Genomic DNA, 6,584 nt, shown 5'->3' with positions numbered 1-6,584 from the left:
CATTTTGAGTTGAAAGTTGAAAAACACACAATGGAATCATAACCCTTTAAGATTGCATCATCTGTTATATTGTAAGGCTGTTTGGCAGTGCAGGCCTGCTTCAGTGTAACTCGCATTGTAATAAAACCCTTCTACTCACGTATTCACTTTATCTCTCGTTCACTTTACATGAATGAATTACAATGTTTGAATGTGAAGATAAAAGAAGGGAACAACGGTTAGTTTTATGGTATGGTCTTTAATCGTTGTTGTAGCTGAGGCCAAAAGTGAGTCATTCTCCAAACTGTAAAAACCAAATAAGTTATTATTATTAACTCAATGTATCTGTAAGGGTTTATTTCATTTCTAAAATTCTAATTCAACTTCAAAGTAACTGATGACCTCTGACCTCCAGTCTTTTGAACAGGGTATCAGAATGTGTACAGTCCATGATCATAACTTTATTTAAATACCACCTTTCATACAAACAGCAATAAATAAACCTTTGTAAGGCTAAAGAAACTTAATGTATCAAAAACATAAAAGTTGATATAAAAATAAGCCCCAGAGAGACACAAATAGTGTAAATAACAATGATTAAAACCTAAAACAGTTTCATACTTTTAGTTCTGTTCCTCTTATCACACGAGATGGACGACAGGAGCTGTGCTGCAGTATTACTGTAGCGTCCTTTGGGCCACATCGCTCATTTACTCCTTTATTATCTCTCGCTGTTAAATAAACTTAACTGAAGTTACTGTGCAAATAAGAGTGGTGCCACTCTGAAGGCTTGGCTTCGGTCTCTCTCTCCTTTATAAAAACCAGCTCTTTCTGTGTTCACCGCACCGTCTCTCTCTGACACCAGGAAGAAAACTGAGGAAGAACTTCAAAGCTCAGACCTGACAACCGACAAAGCAGGTATGAGCTCCTCTACTTGGGAAGAGTAACGGGATTTTGATATTAAAACTTGTTTTTCAGCTTTAAAGAGGAAGTTTAAGGAAAAGAAACTTTGTATACAATCATACAGTAACAGGGTCCAACAGACTTTTGTTTTGAAATGAGAAAACCATTCAAAAACATGTAGAAGTTTTTCTATAAGTAATTTTCTGTTTTTAAAAACAGAATAAGTTCTGAGCTCTTTCTTTCTTGTGCACACTGTGACGATGAACTGAACCTGTGTGCAGATGGCTGGACTGTGGTGGATGACTGTGACGCTGGTATTGCTGCTGTCTGCTGGAAGTATTTTGTCTGATGCTAACAAGGAGAAAGAAGTAGTAGATCTGGGGAAGTTGATGTAAGTCACCATCCAGTTTTTCCTCACATGTTTCTGTCATTGTGTAACTGTGACTGCTCATTAAGTTACATATTTTATACAGTTGAAGGAATTTTGAGCAGATTATTTCCTGTGAATATTGATCAGAGATAAGTTTTCCTGATATTTTTAGGAACTTTTTATACAATTGTCTGTCTGTATTATTTTTCTTTTTTTGACACATTCTATGTTTCCTTCTCATTGCTCTATTAAGTTTTGTGATTTAGCTTGTGTTCAGCTTTTGTTCTTCTGACCAATAAATCCTCCTAAATGTTACACACTGGACTTTTAAATGTGCTTCGAACACATTTTTGTTGACCTGCCTTCTACCTGGCTTGTACTGCCATGTTATCACCATGTCTTTTGTTCTTATCTTAGCTTATTTATCCATTTATTTTACTTACTTATTATCATCGTTATAATTATTATTGTACATGGTTCTATCCATTCTTCTATATAGCAAGCTTTCAATCTATCTACACATAAATTCTATTAAATACTAATTGTTTTATTTCTAACAGGAGAGAACACATAAAAGATAAGGCTGCAGACAATAAGGACCCTCAACATCCTCACAATGGTGAATATATATATATGCGCATATATAAATATATATAATATATATATATAAATAAAGAGAGAGAGAGAAAGAGACCATTCATCTAGAGATGGAAATAAAGGCAGTGAAGGTGATAAGGTGATTGGCAAAAGAAGGCAAAGATGGACCCACACTTTTACACATTCATTTTAAGGCAGATAGAAATGTTTGGACATCTAAAATCAGTCCTGACTGACCGAGATGACGGGTAGCAACAGCAATAGGATGCATCCCAACTGGGAATGTTGACAGTGTTGTATATCTCACTCTCACTACTCGTCCTATCTGCTATTCTAACTGTCCTTTCTCTTCAGGTGCAGCTGCTCCAGCCTGATGGTCCCAGTCTCTCTCTCTGTAAAGGGGGCAGGAGGCTTCAAAGTGCTTTGAGTCAGTCACATTTGATTAAAAATGAAATAAAAAGTTAAATTGCTTCCTTTTGACTGCTTTTGAATTATTCTGTTGATCTGCTTTTAAAAACAGACAAGCCCTGCTATTGGAGTTGTGTTTGTAATGGTTTTAAGTCCAGTATTCATCAGCTGCTATAGATGTTCCAGAGTCTCTAACTGTGTCTGTGCTGTTTGCTGCTGCAGCAGGTTTACAGCGACCAAACCAAAACTCTAAGCTGAGTTGAGCTGAGCTGCAGAAGTGATAACATTTAGCATATTTACATATTCTGGAATTTTTAATGAGGTTCAAAATGGCTGCTTTTGTTCAAATGTGACGTGATACAGAAACAGGAACCTTCTTTTATGCACAGATTGTTCTTCTTGCTGTGAGTTTTAAAAAGTGGATCACATATAGCAGACACACGTTATTGATCCAAGCTGATCATATGTGTCTTTCCTGGATCTTTAAATATCTGAAACTAGATTAAATGATGATAAATATCGTTTCAATAATTAAATGAGGGAAACTTTCTGCAAATACGTCCAATAGAGCAAAAATGGAGGAGATTAGAGCATTATACATACAGCTTAATGAATCAATTACTTTCTTGATTATTTGATTGCCTGTATGATATTGATCGTTGTAAAATCCCAATATCCTACAGCAACATCATCAAATGTCTGCTTCAGTCTGACCAACAATATAAAACTTGTGCCTGGAGAAGAGGCTATACTCCTAATTTATGCCCCAATATTTTTGTTACCTTTTGTTACTGGTCACTGAACTTCTGCAGGTATCATTATGACATTAACATTAGCCAGAGGTGAAAGAGGCGAGACGACCTTCATAATGAGGCATTTTTAGTGAACTATTCCTTATTCCTTTATCCACCCACTCATGAGAATTGTTGTTGAAGGCAAAACTATGCCATACCTTTGCCATCCTAGGGGGGAAAAGAGTTCTGCATGCAGAACACTACTGAATGATGGAGGGGTATTTAGAAGTAGGTATACGCCGGGTACACCTGAGTATACCTGAGTATTGACTGATCAATTAATTGACATATAATTGCAGCTGCAGGAGATAATGAATATTGTTACGACTGTTAGCTTTTTATAAAGATAAAAACAAAGAGTTTAAACTTGTGATAAAAGATCCCTTTCAGACACATTTCAGGCCAGTGGTTCCCAGACGAGTCCTGTGACATATTTTATGGATGTTTCATATTATATTTAATGCATAATAATAACATAATAACAGAACAACTGATAAACTGTACAGTGAACCTAAACAGGCCTTGACAAATTAAGTGTTTTGTGATACCTGGGCATGTGTGTATGTTTCTAATGCAGGACGAGGCTGTTTGTGTGAATATAACTTGTGTTCAGCTCTTCAAAGATCTTAAACAATAATCTAAACTTAAAAAATAACAATTTCTTTTAGTTTTCCTTACAGAAATGAACAATAACACATAATAATGATTTTCTGTTAGAAGACTTAAAGATTCTTAAAATGAATTACATCACAAAGAAATACACTCAAGTAGTAACATTATGTATTGATCTCCCCAGTATTAGACAATTTAAAAAAAATAAAAAACTTACTGAAGACATCTCCCAAATCCTGAAATTCCACATCCGGTGTTGCTTCAGTCGCACCAAGATTTTACTCTTCGGATCTGTTTTATTTTTTCTGGACAAAAATACCAATGTAAGTACAGATTCTTTCTCCTGTTGCTCTTGTCCTGTAGCCAAATATATATATATAATATATCCATATGTGTGTGCCGATCGAAATCGGATAATAACCTAAAATGCGATCGGATCGATGTGGGGGAGCAGTGTGCAGGGCCGACGGACGAGCTGGCACAGCCGGGGGGAGGACGGCATGGCAGGAGCTGCGTACTAAATGGGGTTTTCATCAACAGTCCAATGATAAAATAAATAGTGGGATCTTGGTGTGAAACTCTAAGAACTAAAAGAGGGGGAGGAGAAAAGAAGGAGAAAACTGGAAAGAATTTGGGGCGCAGTTAACTAAACAGAAAGTGAAACTTATCTTCCCCCTTTTTAAATACAAATGTATACTTTTCATTTTATTATTATTATTGATTATATAATGATTAAGAGATAAAGAACAAAACAATTTCAGCAACAGGCGCTTTACAGAGCTGTGATTTATGTGGCATGGCCACAAAACTCTCCCCCTTCAGAGATCTTAACCAACATCTGGATTTTAGTTTGCACAACTGATCTATAAACGCAGAAGCCTCTTCTCCACCTCTCTGTGTATCCTTTATTTAAGATCTCCCTGTTCCTCCTGCAGCACGTTGTGCAATAACTGCTGCACACTGAAACAGTAGGAAAGTTAGGAGGGTGACTGGCAGTTGAATCTTCAGTGAAATAACCCGAATTAGAAGTAAGTAATAATAAATAATTATACAGCACTCATGCAACAAGGTTAAAGAAGTGTTGGATAAATAACAAGAAAAACCAAAAGTATCATATGAATAACATACAGAAAATAGAATACATATAATATAATATATAGATATTTATAGTAGATAGGCAAACGGATAGAGAATATTATAATAGATATTACCTGTATAGATGAAAACAAGTATTGTCAATATCGATATAATGTAAAAATAAAGAAAGTGAATATCATAGAATATTTTATAAGTACTATATACACTAAGAAACCATCGCTTATATGAAGCCTTGAGTAAAAAGATAAATAGATTGTGCCGCGAAGTGGACGCACTTGGCTGCCACATGCAATGGCTTCAGCAGGATCTTGGTATTACAGATCAAGTACAATGATGAACAGTGGTTTCAACCATGGTGGTCAGGCAGCCCACTCAAGGGGTCACAGAAGCTTCACAGGGAGGTCTTACTTGATTTTAAAGGCGTGGCAAACTAGAAGATATAACAGCAGCGCTATAGTCAGCTTTGGTTCACTTGTGTCTAATAGAGTAGCAATGGTTAAATTGTCAGGCGACAAGCAAAAAACTGAAATTGTCTGAAAATGAGCTATTCAGTTTTTTTATGATCGTGTAAATGATTAAAAATACAGAATAGCAGACAGAGAGATTGTTATTAAAGTTTCCCAGAACAGTGGAAATAATCTGGCTCAGAATTCATCCAAATCTCTGGTATTTACAAGCAAAATTCCTGCAGTTACTGAGTTCGACGTATTTGGGTTCATTGTAGGACGTTTTAAATATAAATGTGAAATTGCATAAGAATACGTCACTGAGTCGTTTAATATGATAGAAGGGTGTCGCTTAAGGGAAAAGGGTTGGGAACTAGTGGACTCTAATTTTGTATCTGAAATGTTTGGTCATTATCGGCCTTAGAATATCACCAAACTTATTCTACCATTGCTTTGATGCAGACACGGTAATTTTGAATCGTGGGTATAGAGTGTAATTTGTCTATCCCTGTTGCCTTAGGTACGGAGTAGCAGGATGTTCAGTGTGGCTGTGAGGATCCCCGAGAACCAGAACGCTGAACCAGAACGCATTCTTCGGCAAGTCTATACGCAGTGATCTGGTACCAATGTGAAGAAAAGATGAATAATAACCAGGTGATACACGCCAGGGCAGCAGGGTGGTTGCGCAATAGTTCTGAAACAGCCGCAATAGAGGAATGATCACGCAGAGTCACGTGTTGTGGCAATTTGAACCAATTGTTCGCGAGCGTGGCGGGAATGATTTGTTGCTTTTCTTGTTTTTTCTCCATAGTGTTGAAAAAATGCTCAAGCGACCCATCGTGAAGCATTTCTCGAAGGATAATGATTAATCACGATGGATTAATCGATGGCTGTTGTGTTTTGCTAAATATTCAAACTCGCGTTGGTCCGGGCACAGCTGATGATGAACGGCGTGGCAGCGCTTCTGGGCGGCTCGGAGCTGTGGTCGGGCCTGGGCAAACATAATTTTCGTTGTGATGGGAATCAGTGCAACCAGCTGCTCGCGTTACGGACAGGTTGCACAGTTATTGTGTTTCCGATGAGCGCAGTTCTTCCAGGTTGGAGGGGCTCGGTTCAATAGCTTTTGGGACTCGTGTGATTAGGTTAAAAAAAGTCGCAGGGACATGAAGAAGCATAATTCAACGCCTGCTGCGTTGACCTTTTTCAGATCCATTTTGTCATGAAACAGTAGGGGTGTGTACCAATGATCTGGTTAGGTTCCAGTTTCATTTTTAATGTCGCATGGCTTATCAGCGAGCACAAGACTCACAATAGCAGCACCCTGACTCTGGTTGCTGACCTGAACTGAAGCAGAACCTTAATTAGTATGAATTGGTA

The 6,584-nt window shown here is 37.4% G+C and overlaps 1 long non-coding RNA gene across 1 annotated transcript; it reads left to right on the top strand.

The window, feature by feature from the left end:
- The first annotated feature begins 821 nt into the window (after positions 1 to 821).
- Positions 822 to 2,309, top strand: LOC118327390. Its single transcript, XR_004796686.1, has 4 exons — positions 822 to 897; positions 1,164 to 1,273; positions 1,813 to 1,871; positions 2,204 to 2,309. It is a non-coding gene; the product is annotated as an uncharacterized LOC118327390 (long non-coding RNA).
- Positions 2,310 to 6,584: the final 4,275 nt, after the last annotated feature.

The sequence above is a fragment of the Morone saxatilis genome, unplaced genomic scaffold, assembly GCF_004916995.1.
Source record: "Morone saxatilis isolate NCDOM2014 unplaced genomic scaffold, NCSU_SB_2.0 Contig17, whole genome shotgun sequence".
Lineage (NCBI taxonomy): Eukaryota > Metazoa > Chordata > Actinopteri > Moronidae > Morone > Morone saxatilis.
This window is presented reverse-complemented; position numbering and strand designations above follow the sequence as displayed.